The sequence below is a fragment of the Canis lupus genome, chromosome 23 (genome assembly GCF_048164855.1).
Source record: "Canis lupus baileyi chromosome 23, mCanLup2.hap1, whole genome shotgun sequence".
NCBI classification, from domain to species: domain Eukaryota; kingdom Metazoa; phylum Chordata; class Mammalia; order Carnivora; family Canidae; genus Canis; species Canis lupus.
In genome coordinates this window covers 34934880-34955617 of record NC_132860.1, presented here as the reverse complement: position 1 = coordinate 34955617, position 20738 = coordinate 34934880, and the positions used below count along the sequence as shown (strand labels likewise).

Here is a 20738-nt window from a genome sequence, read left to right as displayed (position 1 = left end):
TTTGGGATAAACTTTAATTTATCTGATATGAGGATTGCTACCCCTCCTTTCTTTTGAGGACCATTTGAATGGTAGATGGTTCTCCAACCTTTTATTTTCAGGCTGGAGTTTCCTTAGGTTTAAAATTAGTCTCTTGTAGACAGCAAATAGATGGGTCTTGCTTTTTTATCCAGTCTGAATCCCTGTGCCTTTTGATGGGATCATTAAGCCCATTCATGTTCAGAGTTACGATGGAAAGATATGAATTTAGTGTATTCATGACACCTATTCAGTCCCTGTTTTAGTGGATTATTTCTTTGGGCTTCTTCTTTCTTTTACATGATCCCCCTTAATATTTCTTGCAGAGCTGGTTTGGTGGTCACATATTCTTTCAGTTTCTGTCTATCTTGGAAGCTCTTGATCTCTCCTTCTATTCTGAATGAGAGCCTTGCTAGATAAAGTATTCTTGGCTGCATGTTCTTCTCATTTAGGACCCTGAATATATCCTTCCAGCCCTTTCTGGCCTGCCAGGTCTCTGTAGAGAGGTCTGCTGTTAATCTTATTTTTTTTCCCCATATAAGTTAGGGATATCTTGTCTCTTGCTGCTTTAAGGATCTTCTCTTTATCTTTGGAATTTGCAAGTTTCACTATTAAATGTTGGGGTATTGAGTGGTTTTTATTGATTTTAGGGGGGACCTTTCTATCTCCTGGATCTGAATGCCTCTTTCCCTTCCCAAATTAGGGAAGTTCTCAGCTATGATTTGTTCAAATATGCTTTTTGGCCCTCTGTCTCTCTTGGCACCCTCTGGAACCCCAATTAAACATAGATTTTTCCTTTTGACGCTGTCATTTATTTCCCTTATCCTTTCCTCGTGATCTTTTAATTGTTTTTCTCTTTTATCCTCACCTTCCTTCCTTGCCATCAACTTGTCTTCTATGTCACTCAGTCTTTCTTCTACCTCATTAACTCTCATCATTTGGACCTCCAGTTTGGGTTACATCTCATTTAGTTGATTTTTAATTTTGTCCTGATTAGATCTAAATTCTGTAGTCATGAAGTCTTTTGAATCCTTTATGCTTTTTCCAGAGCCACCAGTATCTTTACAATTGTGTTTCTGAATTGGCTTTCTGACATAGAATTGTAATCCAAATTCTGTAACTCTGTGGGAGAGAGTATGTTTCCGATTCTTTCTTTTGTGGTGAGTTCTTCTTTCTAGTCATTTTGCTCAGTGCAGAGTGGCTGTATGAGTGGGCTGCATCAAGAATACCAACCACGAGCTAAAAAAATTTTACCCTAGATGATTCTGCCAAGGTCAGAGACCAGGAATTGAAAACAAACATCAGAATGAAATAAGACAAAAGTACCACTAAAGTGAACAACAAATTTTAAAACAAAGTAGTAAAAAAATAAAAGGCCTGGAATCCTAAAAAAGAGGGGAGAAAAAAAAGAAAAGAAAAAGAAAAAAGAAAAAGAAGAAGAAAAAAAGGGGGGATGGAGACTGGGAGATGGTGGTGGTGAAAAAGTTGTAGTGGAGGGAGAACGTAATCTACCTGAGGGGTCATAGAGGGTGATCTTCTTGTTTTTGAGTATATTAAATTCTGTATGTTAGAAGATGCTCAGTCTCAAATTTATATAAACCAGAAATACTTGTAGAAGGCCCCAACATTGACCACCATAACATAAATGAGATAAAAGAGGGGGACAGAATGGGAATGAGGAATCTCACAGAATGAACCAGCATGGTATACCACTTGGTTCTGGGTGCATACTGGTCATATTTTAGAAGGTATTAACTTCCACCATTGTAGAACAAAATGAGGCAGAGAAAACAAAAAACACAGAACAACAACAACAAAAACATATCTTGTATAGCTCCCAAAATTAAGTTGGGTATGTTGAAGGGAATCTAGAAGTAGAAAATATATCTAGAACCTCTAATTGTAGAAATATGAAAGTCCAAAAGGAAGAATCTTAAAAATGAAGAGGTGGTAAAATATTATAGTTAAGGTGGGAAAAGAAAAAAATTGGAAATTTACAGTCTGATATAAAAATGAGTTGTACTGGAAAAAGGAAGAAAAAAAAAAAGGAGTAGTACCCTCTGGTTCTATATACTGTTAATCCCTCGACTTCCCCTGGAGTTTTCCAGCACTGCTCGGTCCAGAACTTGTCCTTCCAGCTGGCCTTCTGGGGTAAGGGCCTGCTATGCTGATTCTCAGGTGTGTGCACTTCGGGGGGGCTGCCCCACCCCCTGCCAGGTTCACAGCTCAGTGGGCGCTGTTGACCTCAGTGGGAGCTGAGGCCTCTGTCCCCTGGCGGCCCGCCTCTCCCAGGCACAAGGTGGACACCAGGAGGAACAACCACACTGGTGGCAGCCAGGTCCCCAGCCCTGGAATCAGCTCCCACAGTAACTACCGCAGCTCCTAGTCCCGCAGGGGCCTGGATGCTCTGGGGGGCAGCGGGGGTACTGATCTGCACAGCTCGGGGGTGCCCAGTGGCGGGAGAATCCTCGCTGTCCTATGTCCTCCCGGCTTCCGCCTGTCCCCAGGGGGAGTGCAGGATCCTGGGCTGTGTCCCCCAGCGCCCTGGGCTCTGGGGCCAGCGCGGTTGGAATCGGCTCCCAGGCCGCGCAGCCCCCTCCGCGTGGAGCCCCGCTGGGCGCGCTCCAGCCCTTTACTGAGCTCGGCCGGGGGTGTGGGGCCACCTCCTCTGTTAGTGACCCCGGGAACCTGGGGCTCCACTGCCCCTCCTGGGATCCTGCCCGAGGATGATTTGAAGGTTATCTAGGTAAGTTGTGGGGACAGGTGACTTGGGGACCCTACTCCTCCACCATCTTGCCCCGCCCCCCTTTTTAGTGGTTTCTTTATCTGGTTTTGGCATAAGTGTGATGCTGGCCTCATGGAACAAATTTGGAAGTTTCTTCCTTTTCTATTATTTGGAATAGTTTGAGAAGAATAGATATTAACTTCCTTTTAAATGTATAGTAGAATTTGGGTGTGAAGGCATCTGGTCCGGGACTTTTGTTTTTCTGGGACAATTTTTTGACTACAGATTCAATTTCTATGCTGGTTATCAGTGTGTTCAAATTTTCTATTTCTTCCTGTTTCAGTTTTGGGTACTTATATGTTTCTAGTAATTTGTCTATTTCTTCTAAGTTCTCCAATTTGTTGGCATATAGGTTTTCATAATATTCTCTTGTATTTCCTTGGTGTTGGTTGTTATTATCTATTATTTGTGATTTTATTTATGTGAGTCCTTTCCTTTTTTTCTTGACAAGTCTGGCTAGACTTTTATCACTTTTGCTGGTCATTTCAAAAAAACCAGCTTCTGGTTTCATTGATCTGTTCTATTGTTTTTAATTTCTGTGTCATTTATTTGTGTTCTATTCTTTGTTATATCCTTTTTTTTTTTCTGCCAGTGTTTGGTTTGTTACTCTTTTTCTAGCTCTTCTAGGTGTAAGGTTTGGTTGTTTGAGATTTTTCTTGCTCTTGAGGTAGCTCTGTATTGCTATAAACTTCCCTCTTAGAACTGCTTTTGTTACATTCCAGAAATTTTGGACTGTTGTGTTGTCATTTTTATTTGTTTCCATGTACTTTTTATTTCTTCTTTTATTTCCTGGTTGACCCATTCATTATTTAGAAGCATGTTATTTAACCTCCATGTATTTGTGGTCTTTCCAGATTTTTTCTTGTGGTTGATTTACAGTTTCATAGTGTTGTAGTGAGAAAATATGCAGGGAAAGACTTTAATCTTCTTGAATTTGCTGAGAGTTGTTTTATGAACTAATATGTGATCTATTCTGGAGAATATTGTATATATGCACTTAAAAAGACTGTCTATTTTGTTGTTTTAGGATACAATGTTCTGCATATATCTGTTAAATCCGTATGTTTCAGTGTATCATTCAAAACCATTATTTCATTGTTAATTTTCCATTTAAAGGACCTGACTGGGGATCCCTGGGTGGCGCAGCAGTTTAGCGCCTGCCTTTGACCCAGGGCGCAATCCTGGAGACCCGGGATCGAATCCCACATCGGGCTCCCGGTGCATGGAGCCTGCTTCTCCCTCTGCTTGTCTTTCTCTCTCTCTCTCTCTCTCTGTTACTATCATAAATAAATAAAAATAAAAAAAATAAAGGACCTGACTGACCATTGATGTAATCGGAGTGTTAAAATCTTCTACTATTATTGTATTATTATTGATTAGATACTTTATGTTATTAAATGTTTTTTGTATTTGAGTGCTACTAGGTTGGCTGCATCAATATTTACAATTGTGTATCTTCTTGTTGGATTGTCCCCTTTATTATTATACAGTGTCCTTCTTTGTCTCTTTTTATAGTTTTCATTTTAAAGCCTATTTTTTCTGGTGTATTACTACTCCAGCTTTCTTTTGACAATTATTTGCATCATAGATGTTTTTCCATCCCATTACTTTAAATCTGCAGGTGTATTTAGGTCTAAAATAAGTTTCTTGTAGGCATCTTATAGATGCTTTTTTATCCATTCTCTCACTCTATGTCTTTTGATTGGAGAATGTAGATCATTTACATTCAAAGTAATTATTGATAGATATGTATTTATTGTCATTTATTATTTTGTGGTCTTTCTGAAGATTTTTTTCTGATCCTTGTTTTTCTTTCATGATTTGCTGATTTTCTTTAGTATTATATTTGGATTTCCTTCTCTTTATTTTTTGCCTATTTATTAGTTGTTTGTGATATATAGTTACCATTAGGTTTGTATATAACCTCTTCTGCTTATAGCAGCCTCCATTAAGTTGATGTTTGCTTAAGTTGAACCCATTTGTTACCCCTATTCTCCCCACATTTTTTTAGGCATATACCATTATATTTTATGTTCTTTGTGTGTTTCTTTCTTGACTGATTTTCTTTTACATTCATTTGTAAAATGAATATTCATTTTCACTGCTTTCCTGTTTCCTACTTTTATGTTGTTACTTTTAGGTTTTCCTTTTCTTTTTTTTTTAATTTTTATTTATTTACGATAATCTCACACACACACACACACACACACACACACAGAGGCAGAGACATAGGCAGAGGGAGAAGCAGGCTCCATGTACCAGGAGCCTGACGTGGGATTCGATCCCGGGTCTCCAGGATCGCGCCCTAAGCCAAAGGCAGGCGCCAAACCACTGCACCACCCAGGGATTCCCCTAGGTTTTCCTTTTCACTTAAAGTGTCCCCTTTAATGTTTCTTGCAGGCCTGGTTTAGGGTCCTGGACTTCTTTAGTTTTTGTTTGGGAAGCTATCTCTCCTTTTATTCTGAATGATATTCTTGATGGATAGAGTATTCTTGGATGCAGATTTCTCCCATTTATCACTCTGAATATATTATACCATTCCTTTCTGGCTTGGAAGGTTTCTTGTGAGAAATCTCTTGCCAGTCTTATGGGTTTTCCCAGTAAGTTACTGCCTTTTTTCTTGCTGCTTTTAAAACATTTTACTTTATCACAGTATTTTGCCAATTTAATTACAATATGTTTTGTTATGGCTCTGCTTTTGTTAATTTTGTTTGGGAGTTCTCTGTGCCTCTCGGAAATAGATATTTGCTTCTTTACCCAGATTAGGGAAGTTTGCAGCTATTATGTCTTCAAAGAAATTCTCTGACTTTTTTTCTCTCTCTCTTCTTCTTCTTCTGGGACTTTTATAATACAAGTGTTATTATGGACTCAGTGATTTCTCTAAGTGTGTTCTCATTTTGCACAATTCTTTTTTTTTTCTCTTTCGTTCAGTTTGACTACTTTATATTACTCTATCTTCTAGATAATTAACTTGTTCTTCTGCTCCTTCCAGCCTATTATTCCTTCCATCAAGCATGTTTCTCATTTTGTTTATTATGCCCTTTAACACATTGCCTTGCAATGTTATTCCTTATCTCTGTCTTAAGGATCTTCCTAATGTATTCCACTCTTTTCTCAAGTTCACTGAGTATCTTTATGCTCATTAACTTAAATTCTCTATCAGGGATGTTATTTATAACTGGTTTGCTTAGATTTATGGCTGTGGCCTTGTCCTGTTTTGTTTTGTTTTGTTTCATTTGGCATAAATTTCTCCATCTTTTCATTTTGTCTAAATCTCTCTGCCTGTTTCTTTGTGCTAGGAAAGTCAGCTATGTCTGTTGTTCTTGAGTATAATATCTTTATAGAGAAGAGGTTTTGTAGTGCCCTCTAGTGTACCTTACTCCCCAGGGCCTGATGCTTTTGGAAGTGTCTCCAGTGTGTGGTGTGTATTCTCTGCTGTTTTGTCCTGGCTGCTTTATCCTTCAGACCAGTCATCTGCATAGGCTCTATAGAGCCTGTCCAGGATGGTATTTTGCCCCTGGCCTGAATATGGAGTGTTTTAACTAGATGTGCTCTGACCTTTTTGTGAAATGAGACTTTTTGTCACCACCCCTGGTACCAAAGCTCTGAAAAACTCCTGTGTCAGGAGACATGGTGTGAATAGGTTTTAGGGCTAGTCATCTGGGGGAGTGGGCCCCCTGTGATGGAACTGAGGCAAATGTGAATGGGATGGACAGTTCCAGTGGAGCATGGGGCCCTGAGGTTTGGTATAAGCAAGTTATATAGCAAGTGTTGCTGTGTTGCTTCTTGCAGATGGCCTTCTGCTTAGACTGGGGAAAGGGTGCCTGCTAGTTCTTTTGTTCCCAGAGAAACAACTCACTGCTGTCTCTCTGGGATGTCCTCTGAGATGAACAAATAATTTCTCCACTATGTGCTACAGGTACTCTTCAGAGTGCTGTTTTCATGTTGTATATTCTGGGACTATTTGCCCTGCTCTTTCTCCAAGATTAGTGAAATGCTTTCTGAACTCCCACAGAGTCAGCCATGCTGACCTTTAAAACTCCATTCTTTAAACATTGCTATTTGTAAGAACTCACAAAATTTGGCCCTCTCATTTTCCATACCAGTTGCTATGGGGATTAATTTTCCCTTTGCGCTCCTCTGTATACTAGTTTGTCTCTTGCCCTTCTTTGCAACCATAGCTCCCTCCCCACCACAGTGCCCAAGATCCATTTCTCTTCCAAACCATTTCCTGTCCTCCTCAATATGGCCTCTCCTCTACCTTTAGTTACAGAATTTGTTCTGCCACACTTCAGGTCAATTCCTGGGATATTTAGGATGGTTTGGTAGTTATCTAGTGGTATTTGTGGGACAAGGACAGCCTAGGGTTCTCCTACTCTGCCACCATCTTCCCTCTCTCTCCCCCTGATTTTATTTCTCTACTCACTTAATTAGATATTATATAAAGAGCATGGATTTTGGAATCAGAAATACTAGGATGAAAGTCCCATAATTATATTACATGTTTTATTACATAAATGCTTGGAATATTTTTTTCTTGTCTGAGTAGCAGTTTCCTTATCTGTTAGGTGGAAAAATAGTGTTTCTTGAATAGACTAGCAAGTAGATTACTTTACCTGAATGATTGTGTCCTCTCCTGAATAGAATGAGTTTATAGATTACTTGGTACCATATTGTTCTACTCTTAATTCCCAGTTGTTTATGTATTTCTTTTTCAAATTAAAACAACAATCTTGGAAAACCTCACAATTGGAAAGACTTTTAAATGTCATTGCAATTCAAAATCACTTTGGTGTATAAGTATTAACCTATCCTCTCTATTCGGTGTCCATCAGCCACCATTTAAACACTCTCATCATCAGGAAACTCATTACTTAAAATTTGGAAGATTTTTTCTTCTTCTTTTTTAAAAAAGATTTTATTTATATATTTCAGAGAGTGAGTGAATGAAAGAGCCAGGGGTCAGGGAGAGGAGTAGAGGGAGAGGAAAAGCAGGCTACCTGCTGAACATGGAACCTGACTCAATCCCAGGACTCCAGGATCATGACCTGAGCTGAAGGCAGACAGTCTACTGAACTGCCTGGATGCTCCTGGAAAGTTTTTTCATATTGAGTCAAAATCTGCCTCCTGCTTATAAATTTTCCTTATTTTTATTTATATTGTATTGATTAGTTTGTTTGTTTATTTATTTATTTATGAGAGAGGGAGGGAGGGAAAGCACAAGCAGGGGGAGTGGTAGGCAGAGGGAGAGGGAGAGGGAGAAGAGGGCTCCCTGTGGAGCAGGGAGCTACATGAGCGGCTGGATCCCAGGACTCCAAGATCATAAGCAGAACAGAAAGCTCATGCTTAAAGGACTGAGCCACTCAGGCACCCCTGATTACTTTATTTTAACAACTTCTTTCCACCTAGTTTTCTACTTCTTTTTGTTCATTACCTGTGTATTATGCAAACTTAGATTGGAAATAGAGTCCCTCCAGAAATCATTGTAGATTGGTGAATTCGCTATTTGTATTTTTTACCTTCATAAGTATATGAACCATTTTCAGGGGAATGGGGAAAAAATCACCAAAAACTATGTTTTAAACATTCAATATACAAAGCCATTTGCTATATCCAGAAGAGACAGGATTGATGGACAGGACATGGGGAATTACTGTTTCATAAATGAAAAACAAAAGAGTGGACTTTCAATGAATAAATCACCTTTCCTACAAATTCCTGATAGTATCTAAGAAGTTTGTTTTGCCACAACTATGAGAGCTGAGGGATTTGTTAGGTGGTCATTGAAGTTGTCAGTCAAAATCTAATACAAATGGATGACCTTATGGAGAAGGAAAAGAAAGAGGATATATTAATAGAATCTTAAAACTCTAGAATATTATATCAAGTGGCAATTATTTCTAAGTTTAATTAATACATACATAAGCTTTAAAAACAAATCTTATTCTCTGGTTTTGAATACTTTCTCTGGCAGAGAGCTCATTCTCATATATATAGCAGATTTGCTGATGAATAACAGTTTTACTTCTATTTAATTGTCATGTGGCTTTCTCTACTTTCTGTTTTTAGGTCTCTTTATAAGTCATTCATCCATTCATTCATTCTTATGAACATGTTATTTTCTCCGAAAAAGGTATTTGTTGAGTGCCTATTTTATGCAAAGCCCTACCCTAGCTCTAAGGATGTAATAATAAACAAAATAGTACTGGTTGATGTGGTGATAGGATTTTGAATATAGTATGAAATCAGTAGTAACTGGAAAATAACATAAAATGCATAAATTAGTTTCAAACCATAATAAGAGCTATTATGTAAAACTACAGAGGTTTTATAAGCTCATAGAAGAGGCCAAACTGACCAGTTCTGATGGTGGTAGTATTCATAGATGTGATGGTGGTGGACAAAACACCTCATGAGGAAGTGACATTTAAAATGAGATCTGAAGAATGAGTCATTGTTAACCAAGCAAGAGTTGAGAGCAGGAATAATTAAGAACCCTTCTGGACAGGGAATTATCTGTGAGAAGAGCTTGAATTGGGCAAGACAAGAGCTGGATGTGGATAATCCTGCTCCCCCTAGGTAGAACACTGCTACTCTCTCTTAATCTTCTTAGTCTGTACATATTTATATCCTTCAGCTATTTCTGACATAACATGACTTACAGAAACTCTCTTTGCTCCTCTTCAGCTATGATCTCACTTGTATTTGTCTTCTTTACATGTGTTCCTAACAACATAGCAGCATGGCAGTCATGTGAATGTGTCAAGAGAAAGAGCAGTGCCTCTGGGTTTCAAACTGTGGATGGAGGAAGTTATAACTGAAGTCCTACCAAAAACATTGTTAGCCAATATTTATTGGAGTGACCCCAGGAACTCTACTGGGATGGCAAGGCAGATACAATACTCTAAACTTCTCTACCTACCCTTTTCATATCAGTAATACTTCAAAAGGCGAAAAAGAAGTAAAGCTGGTGGATTTGGAATCAGTCTTCAAAAGACTTTGGTCAACATAACTAGCATTTTGATGTAGGGCAAAAGAGAACAAAAGAGCTCTTTTATCTATTTCTACAAGCTCCACATTATAACAATATCTTTTTTGTATTTCATCTTTTTTTCTCTCAACCTGAAGTTCCTTGGGACCTGTTTCTCTTCATAAATAGTTCTCATTCTGGACTGGAAAATGTCACCATTGGCAAAGGATTGCTCTAGGTGGACAAAGTGCCAAGTGGCTCCTGAAGAGCCCCAGAGGCTTCAGCCTAAAGGATAAAAGGCAATATATGAAAGGGAGAAGGTTGATTCTGTAAATAAATTTGACTGGCATTAAGTATTTAACGTGGTGGCTGGCTCCATGAGGGCAGTACATTAAATGCATAATGGCATAGCATCCATTTGGGCTTTACTGTAAATCTGACAAGCCCCAACCAGGCTGCATGGCATTAAATTCTAAGTGGCAAGTTCTGATAGAGCTGTCAGCTTGAGAAGGTTTACTTTAAAGCAAACAGAAGAGGCTGCAGTTTCTTTTATTAATAAAGTCATGCTCAGTTGGAGAAAAGAGGGAAGGCAGTGTGATATTGTCACAAGCATAGGGCTTTGGAATCAGCCTGGGGTTTGGATTAGTTGCCCTGTTACTTATTGCTGTGTAATCCTTGAGCAAATCACTTCACCTCTCTGAGTCTCCATTTCACTAATGAGTATAATGGCCATAATGTATATTTCAGGCTTGCCTTAGGTTTCTCCAGGAAACAAACTTGGGATAGAGATTTATGTTCAGGTAGTTTATTAGGGAGTAGTCTTGGGAAAAGTAGCTTCAGTGGAGTAAGGAAAGTACAATTTACAGAGAAGTTCTTCTCGTTGTTTAACCACTTATAGTAATAGCCATTTTACATTTATAGTTCAATACTTTTTTTAATCTGAAAAGAAGTTATTAAATGTATCTATAGCCTAGATTTCCTGAAATAGAACCTAAGATGAAGTTTTGAGTGCAAGTGGGTTATTGAGGAGTAGTTTCAGATATACTACCTGTAAAAGAGTAAGGGAAGCAGCAGTGGTCAGAGCAACAGACTGATCTTCAGTATAGTTGCAGCAGAGACTCAGCTAATCCCACCGAATGATGTGACACAAGGATGGCATTTCATGGGTGTCTCACATTGAAGCAGAGAATCTGGGTCTTTGTTCACCTTCATCAATAGATCACTGGATGTAGACAGACTTTGAGGATGGAATTTTGGGTGAGGCAGCTCTGTTGGGACAAGCAAGTTTCAGGGAGGGACTCAGTTCCCAAAAACTATAAGCAGACAACATGCCTGGCAGTTGGGAGTTAATCTCAGTTCTGAATAATCTACCACTTGGATCCACTTGTTCCCTATAATAATAATATAAATAATAATAATAATAATAATTCACACTATAATAATAATTCATCTACAGAGAGCTTTTTCTAGGTTCTGTTTGTTCATTTGCTGGGGGTGTTCATACTCCTTACTAGAAGAAGATTGATGGGATGAAATCTCTTGCAGCATTTCCTGCTGCAGATGCTCTCCAGGCTACAAGTGATATTCATAATTTTCCTCCATTACTATCATTCTAGATTTTCCTGCCACTTAATTAGCATTTTTGCTAGTATCATCTCCAAGATTTTCATGCCTGAGGAATTTTGAGTTCCTATGTATCATGTCTTATTCAGATTATGGCTGCTTCATTTGCTGATAGGCTATCAAAATTGGGCAGAAGAATATCAAGAGGAACTCCACTTGATCACTTGGGCATCAAATGTATTATTTTTCCCCACACTGTTTAATAGCAACTTTACTTCCTTCTGATATCAGTATTAATTACCCTGGCTGGAATAGTAACTTCCCTTCTTTGACCTTTGGGGTTTTTTTTTAGCACAAGGAGTCCAAAATGACTGGGTGGTAGCTACACATAAACTTTAATAGGATGTATTCCCCTCTACAAAGAAACTACAATTGGAGGGACAATTAGTATATATTCATTAGTAGCTTATTGGAAATAGTAGTAAATATAACCAATTAGATTCTACCTTTGATCCAAGACTTATGTATTCCACATACTAGAAATATAATACCTGTATAATAAGTATTGATTTAGGGAATACTCTGCATCTGAAAGGATTGAATCCCATTATTTCAAAGCTATAAACCCAGATATGCCTTCAAAAGGCTATTATTATCTTTCTTTGTCACACTGGTAGCTTAGGGTATATGGCATATGATAGAATCAATGGATCCATTGGAAGTTAATTAGAGACCACTACCATGCTTTCTTTGATGTATCCCTTACTATGATGTGATATTACACAAAATTTTATTGTTGATGAGCCCTCAAATAGAAATGCTGGTTGAGACACTATAAGCAGGAAAGGCAAACTCATACTCCTAATATGGTTTGATTCCAGTTTCAGTGAATTTCGACCTACTCTAATTTGAAGGAGCCCAATATAGTCAATTTGTGACTAATTGGCTGGTGGGTCTCCTTGAGGAAGGTAGCGATACTGGTGACTCAATAATGATGTCAGTTGATAGAAGTTTGTATATTTAGTAAGGTCAGTTGCAAGATCAGCCTTGGTGACTGAGAGCCATATTCTTGGGTCAATGAATTTTCTTTTTCCTTGATATATGCCTACTGTAATCCTCACTCCATCAGTCCATAAAGACTAGCTGATGTCAACAGGCCATACTCATTCTACCAACTTGCATAAGGCATAAAGAAAGATCAGTGAATTTGACTTGGTGATAGATCAGTAGAAAAATATTTATTCTGAAGAATAAGAAAAAAATACTGAAAGAATTATTAGATTCAATACTAAGTAGTATATCAGACATATAAATTTGTGTAAGAAGAGACAAAGAATGGGGGCAGAAAATACTTGAAGAAATAATTATTTTTAAAAATTACTAAATAAGGTAAGAAAAATAACAAATCAAGAAGCTTAGGAAAGTATAAGCAGGATGAATTCAAATGAATCCCTCCTAGGTACGTCATAGTCATACTGCTAAAGCCAACAATAAAGAGAAATTCTTGAAAGCTGCTGTACAAAAATATTGTGTTACATATGGGAAACAATGATTGAAATGATACTGAATTCACCTCAGAAATGATGGGAACCAGAAGAAAATGGATGAATGTTTAAACGCTAAAAATTATGAGAATTGTTATTACTATTATTATTATTTTAAAGATTTAATTTATTTATTAATTAGATACACAAAGAGGCAAAGACATAGCCTCCCTGTGGGGAACCTGATAAGAGACTTGATCCTGGGACTCTGAGATCCTGGGATCACGCCCTGAGCCAAAGGCAGACACTCAACCACTGAGTTATCCAGGCACCCCTAAAATTATGAGAATTATAAACAATTTTCTATTCAGTGAAAATATCTTTCACATGAGAATGACATAAAAACATTTTCAGATAAAAACAAAAGACTATTGCTAGCAGATTTTCACTGCAAGAAATGCTAAAGAAAGTTTCAGGATGAAATGTAGGTACCATATGGACTCTCCTCTTTATTAGAAGTAACAAAGAACCGTAGGTAAGAAAAAGTAAAATACATTTTTTAATTATTTAAAAGCATATCCTATTTAAAGCAAAAATTGTGAGTTTAAAAAATATAAATATTATATATATGTATATAAAAATATGTGCATATGTATATACATGTGGGTACATGTATTTTACAGCAGCACATAGGTGGAATAAATGTAACTAAAAGTCTTACATTCTATCTGAAGCAGAGCTAAATTAAGTAGACTGTGATTAGTTAGTGATGCATGTAGCTAGAAAGCTAACAGAGAAATTGAAATGAAAAACTGAAAATATTATATTAACAAAAAAGAAAGCCAGAAATGAGGACTACATGAAACAGAACAAAAAGAAAACAAATAAATCATACTAATAATTATATTAAATGTAAACAAACTTAAATTGGGATGCCCATCATCAAATCTGGTATATTTTTGTAGTGTCCATGGCTTAAGAGTGGATTTTGAAATTTTAAATAGTCAAAAATACAAAAAGAATAATATTTTTTGGCAAAAGGAAAATTTAACAAAATTTAAATGTTAATTTTTCATTGTTTATAACTAAAGTTTTATTGGAACACAGCTATACCCATTGTCTAGGACCACTTTGACGTTAAAATGGCAGAATTGAGTAATTATGAGAGAGAAATTGTATGGTATATAAAACATAAAATAGACAGGATACCTGGGTGGCTCAGTGGTTGAGCGTCTGCCTTTGGCTCAGGTCATGATCCCGGGGTCCTGGGATCAAGTCTCACATCGGGCTCCTGGCAGGGAGCTTGCTTTTCCCTCTGCCTGTGTCTCTGCCTCTCTCTCTCTGTCTCTCTCTGTCTCTCATGAACAAACAAACAAACAAATAAATAAATAACACAAAATATTTACTATTTAGCTGTTTGTAGAAAAGATTTGCTGATCCCTGGACCAAACAGTCAAATTAAAGAGGAGAGATTAACAGATTGGATTAAAAGAAAAACCCAACCATGTGCTATCTACCTTTGATAAAGAGAAATGGACTGAGATGAAAAGAATGGATGAAGAAATATCATACAAAAAGTAACCACAGGTAAGCTACAGTAGCTGTATTCAAGTCAAACACAATAGACTTCAAGATAAGGAGTACTTAGATAGTAACAGTAATAATAACAACAACAATAATAATAAATATTATTTTTAGTGGAAATGCTGGGAAGATGAGTACATTTATTCATTCATTCATTCATTCATTCATTCAACAGAGAAAGAGGGAGCACAAGCAAGGGGAGTGGCAGGCAGAGGGAGAAGGAGAGGCAGGCTCCCCTCTGACAGGAAGCCAGATGTGGGGATTGATCCCTGGACTCTGGTCATGACCTGAGCCAAAGGCAGACACTTAACTGACTGAGCCACGCAGGTGTCCAATAAGGAGTACTTTTAAAAAGTGATATTCTGTAATAATAAGTTGGGTAGTCAATCAGAAATACCTAGCATAATAAATGTATATGCACCTAATAGTTTTTAAATACTAGAAGCAAAAATTTATATAATTTAAAGGGAGAAATAGACAAAAGTACACTAACAGTTGCTCTACTAGTAATTGAACATATATACTTGATAGAGCAACTATCAGATATACACTGATGATACAGAAAATCTAAGTAATCCTATCAAAAACTTAACCTAATTGACATTTATAGATGACTACATTTAAGGAAAGCAAACATATGTTCTTTTCAACTTTGCACAAAACCTTCACAAAAATAGACCATATAAAAGATTGTAAAATAAGTTTTAATGAATGCAAAGTTATTGAAAGCATATAAATGTTTCCTGAATACAAATGAATTAAGGTAGAAATCAGTAACAATTTGATACATTAAAACAGTGATACATTGGGGATCCCTGGGTGGCTCAGCGGTTTGGTTCCTGCCTTAGGCCCAGGGTATGATCCTGGAGTCCTGGGATTGGGTCCCGCATCGGGCTCCTTGCATGGAGCCTGCTTCTTCCTCTGCCTGTGTCTCTGCCTCTCTCTCTCTCTCTGTGCCTCTCATGAATGAGTAAATAAAATCTTTAGAAAAACAGTGATACATAAAACATCTAAATGTTTAAGATTAACAACATACTCATAAATAACATGGACTAAATTTAAAAATCACAAAGGAAATTAAAAGGTATTTTGATTCAAATGATTAGAGAAATGTAAAAATTATGGAGCATAGCCTAATTTGTGCTAAAAGGAAAATTTATAGCTTTAAATGTTTATATTAGAAATAAGAGGGACACTTGGGTGGCTCAGTGGTTGAGCATCTGCCTTGGGCTCAGGTCGTGATCATAGGATCAAGTCCCACAGGATCTAGGATCCTCTCAGGGAGCCTGCTTCTCCCTCTGCCTATGTCTCTGCTTTTCTCTCTCTCATAAATAAATAAAATCTTTAAAAAAAATAGAAATAAGTCCTTAAACAAGCAATGATATAATTTTCCTCCTAAGAAAATAGGAAAATATTAGCTCAAAGTAAATAAAGAGAAATAAATAGAATAAAAATGAGAACAGAAATCAATTAAATAGAGAGACAAAGAAAAGTTATAAATTTAGTTCTTTGAAAAAATTAAAAATCAATAAAAAATCCTCACAAAGTGACCAGAAATGAAAGAGAAACATCATAAATTGGCAATATCAGTTACGAGGGAAAGAGTTACATGAGGGATTCTACCAATTTTAAAAGATAAAAACTTAGACAACTTTAATGAAATATTTACATTTCTTGAAAAATACAGTTCGTTAGAATTTATATAGGTAAAATACAAAATATGAATTAAAGAAATTACTTATCAAAAACCCATAACATAAAGAGGATTCCAGCTGCATAGGTCTTCTCCGGATGAATCTATACAACAAATAAAGAAAAAAATACCAAAATTACATGTATTCTTTCAGAAATAAAGTAGAAAGGAAAACTTCTCAACTTATTTTATAATGCCAAGATGATGCTGATACTAAAACTGGAAAATACATTAAAATAAAAGATATTGGGGATCCCTGGGTGGCTCAGCAGTTTAGTGCCTGCCTTTGGCCTGGGGTGTGATGCTGGAGTCTCTGGATCAAATCCCACACCAGGCTCCCTACGTGGAGCCTGCTTCTCCCTCCGCCTGTGTCTCTGCCTCTCTCTCTTTCTCTCTCTCTCCCTCTGTGTGTGTGTGTGTCTCATGAATGAATAAATAAATCTTAAAAAAAAAAAGATATTGTATATGGATGAATGTGAGAAAAGAATCCCTCAAAATCCTAGAGAGGAACACAGGGTAGCAAGCTCTTCAACCTCAGCCACAGCAACTTCTTGCTAGATACATCTCCAAAGGCAAGGAAACAAAAGAAAAATAAACCATTGGGACTTCATCAATTAAAAAATTTTCTGCACAGCAAAGGAAACAGTCAATAAAACTGAAAGGCAACCTATGGATAGGCAGAAGATATTTGCACATGATCCTCCAGATAAAGAGCTAGTATCCAAGATCTATAAAGAACTAATCAAACTCAACACCCAGAAAAGAAAATCCAGTCAAGAAATGGGCAGAAGACATGAACAGACATTTCTCCAAAGAAGACATACAAATGGTCAATAGACATGTGAAAAAATGCTCTGCAACACTTGGCATCATGGAACTACAAATCAAAACCACAATGAGATATCACCTCACACCAGTCAGATGGGAAGCAACAAATGTTGGCAAGGAGGTGGAGAAAGGGGAACCCTCTTACAATATTGGTGGGAATGCAACTGGTACAGTCACTCTGAAAAAGAGCATGGAGTTTCCTCCAGAAGTGAAAAATAGAACTACCCTATGACCCAGCAATTGCACTACTAAGTATTTACCCCAAAGATACAAATATAATGACTCAAAGGGGCACCTGTGCCCCAATGTTTGTAGCAGCAATGTTCACAATAGCCAAACTGTGTAAAGACCCAAGATATTCATCAGAAGGTGAATGGATAAATATGTGGTGTGTATCATACACGCCCCCCCCCCCCACACACACACAGAGTAGAATATTGCTCAGCCATCAGAAAGGATGAAATCTTACCATTTACATTGATGTGGATGGAACTGGAGGGTATTAACTGAACAAAAACAAATCAATCAAAGAAAGAAAGACAATTATCCTATGGTTTCACTCATATGTGGAATATAAGAAACAGCATAGAAGATCATAGAGAAAGGGAGGGAAAACTGAATGGTAAGTCATCAGAGAGGGAGAAAAACCATCAGAAACTCTTAACTATAGGAAATAAACTGAGGGTTGCTGAAGGGGTGGTGGGTGGGTGGGTGGATGGAGTCCTTGAGTGATGGGCATGTGATTTAAGCACTGGGTGTTATATGCAACTGATAAATTATTAAACACTACATATGAAACTAATGATGTGCTATATATTGGCTAATTGAATGTAAATAAAAAGATTGAAATGCATCAAAAAATAAAAAATAATACCTCTTGTGAATATAGATGCAAAAAGTAGAATATTAATAATTTTCATCAAATGACCTCTAATGACCAAGGGAAATTTATCTTGGGGACACAAATGTGATTTTTTCATTTGGAAATAAATCAGCATAACATACTGCATTAACCAAAAAAGGGAGAAAAATATGATTTTCTCAATAGTTGCAGTAAGGTTATTTAACACAATTCAGTGCCCATTAGATGAAAACTCTACATAATCAAGGAACGCCAGAAAACTTTCTCAATCTAGTAAGAAGTATCTACAAGCAAAACAAAACAAAGGCTATTTATTATACTCAGTGAAATATTGAACACTTTCTCCCAGAGATCTTTTCAAGACAAGAATGCCTGCTTTTACCATTCCTCTTCAACATTGTATTATGCTAGAAGGCCTAACCATTACAACAAAGCAAGATAAAAAGTCATAAATGTTGAAAAGGAAAACTCTCTATTTAAAAGTGACATAATGTTTTATGTAGAAAATCCCAAAGGAATACAAAAACAACCTACAAGTACTAAAATTTAAATTAAACAAGTTTTCAAAATACAAGGTTGATATTAAAAAATATTTCTTAAAAATATTTCTTTCTGTATACTTATAACAACAAATTGGCAAATATACATTTAAAAACCCATTTAACATAGCACTGACAATTTAAAAAATTGACATTTACGTTGTTAATTGATTTTAAATAAAAGATTCAAACTATTGGGAAAAAATATCCACAGGTCGTGTAGAAACAACTGAAAAGCCATATGGGAAAAGAAAATCCTAGCTTACATGAATTTAAAAAATTATTCAAGACTAAAACATAGAAGCTAAAACAATGAAATTTCCAGAAGAAAATACATGTACATATCTTTGGGACCTAAGATTAAAGAAATAATAACCATTAAAATGATGAATTATATTTTATCAAACATAAAAGCTTCTGCTTATTTAATTTAGTATTAGGGAAATGAATAGAAAAGCCACAGATAGGATAACTGCAAAACATATATCTCACAGAATACTTTGCAATTATGTGACAAACTCCTATAACTCAATATTAAAAACAATTCAATTATTTTTTTCTCCTTTTCCCTTCTTTTTTAGAGGGAGGGATACAGAGAGAGTTTTGTAGGGAGAGGCAGAGGCAGTGGGAGAAGGAGAGAATCTCCAGCAGGATCCCCAAGCAGGGAGCCTGACATGGTGCTTGATCTCACAATCCTGAGATCATGACCTAAGCCAAAATCAAGATTTGGATGCCCACTTAACTGAGCCACTCAGGCACCCCAATCAATTCAATTATTAAAAATGGACTAAAGACTTCACATTTCACATAAGATGATCTACAAAAACACCAATAATCTAATTTAATAAAAGCTACTATCTTTAGTCATACAGGAAATACAAATTAAAACCACAAAGAAATACCTCAATATACTCACTAAAATGGCTAAAGTTAAAAAGACTTGTGATATAAATGTTAGTGAAGAGCAATGAAAACTTTCCTTTCTGTTATAGGCATATAAAATTATAAAATCACTTGAGATAAATGGCAGTCTAAAAAAAATAAATTTAAACACATGCTTATTCTTTGACCTAGCAATTCTGTTTCTAGGTGTTAACCAAGAGAAAGAAAAAAAGGAAAACTTAGCTCCAAAAGATTTTTACAAGAATATTCATAGCAACTTTATTAATAATACCCCAACCTGGAAACATGACTATCAAAAGGAAAACTGAAAAAAAAAAAAAAGTAGTATATTCACATCATGGAATAGTACATAGAAATTAAAAAGGAAGAAAAACACAAATAAAATCTCATAGGTGTTATGCTGAAGAAATCATATCACACATGAATGAGGATATACTCTATGCTTTCATTTACAAAGAACAAGAAGGAATAAGATAAAATGGAAAATAAATGTACAGAGTTGTGTCAGCAGTAGTAATGAACTCTTTTCCTTGCTTTATCACTTGTATTTGTATGAAATAGATGAAAAGAAGGCTGTACAAGGCAAAGTACTGGTAGTGTCCTGAAGCAATAGTGAGTTAGAACTTGTCTTACTTGATGTCTGTATGTTATTTCCTTTTATAGTAGTGTTTTTGGTTAATATTACAGAAATATTAATAAATTCTCACTTGTTTCAATTACAGGTGATTGGAATGACTTTGATAACATAGAGCCATGTGGATTCTAGGAGTAGTCAGATACTAAGAATTAGACTGAATAAAGAAATCTGAATGTGCAAATGTACTCATTAAATTTGATTACTTTCACTAAGTCACATTGCCTTCTAGGTAGGATAGACGTCTTTGATTATATCTTCCTCATTGTTGATATCATACTATGATAAATTAATTGAATTAAATTATGTGTTTTAAGCGGATGAAGAACTCTTTTACTTGGCAGAATATTAGTGTATATTAGGACTAGGTGAGGGAGAAAACAACTATGTGCCTTGTTCTCCAGTGTCTTCTCAAATTACTGTGTCCCATATAATTCCCACAACCACCTTGTGAAATGGAAAATTTCCCATATACTTTAACTTACACAGAAGAGCCTTTGAACTTTTTATAATAGCCTCAAGAATGTTTTATTTAAACTCACTTCCATCCATATCAAAAATCTTATTCCTCCTTCTCACCACTGCACTTACTCCATATTTTATTTTGTTCAGGCACTGTATGATATTTTTCTTTTCCTTACCATGGCATAGGTGCAGTGCTTAGCTGACCATATTTGTAAAAAGGCCTAATCTCATAAATTGGTTGAGTACTCATGAAGTACAAGATACAGATAGATGATGTTATTTTCCTTGGTTATTCTTCTTGGGTTTAAGAACATATTTTTACTTTGATGAACATGATCTCTCCTCTCTCTCTCTCTCTCTCTCTCTCTCTCGGCTCCAGTCTATTAATTGAACAACTCTTTTTTGAGTAC

At 36.3% G+C, this 20738-nt stretch overlaps 1 long non-coding RNA gene across 1 annotated transcript in view; it reads left to right on the top strand.

The window, feature by feature from the left end:
• The window catches only part of LOC140615579 (uncharacterized), a 35296-nt gene extending 15252 nt beyond the window's left edge, over positions 1–20044 (top strand). Inside the window, exons 3-4 of the long non-coding RNA XR_012016088.1 lie at positions 14234–14407; positions 19952–20044. This is a non-coding gene — a long non-coding RNA (uncharacterized lncRNA). The remainder of the gene's footprint in view (positions 1–14233; positions 14408–19951) is intronic.
• Positions 20045–20738: the final 694 nt, after the last annotated feature.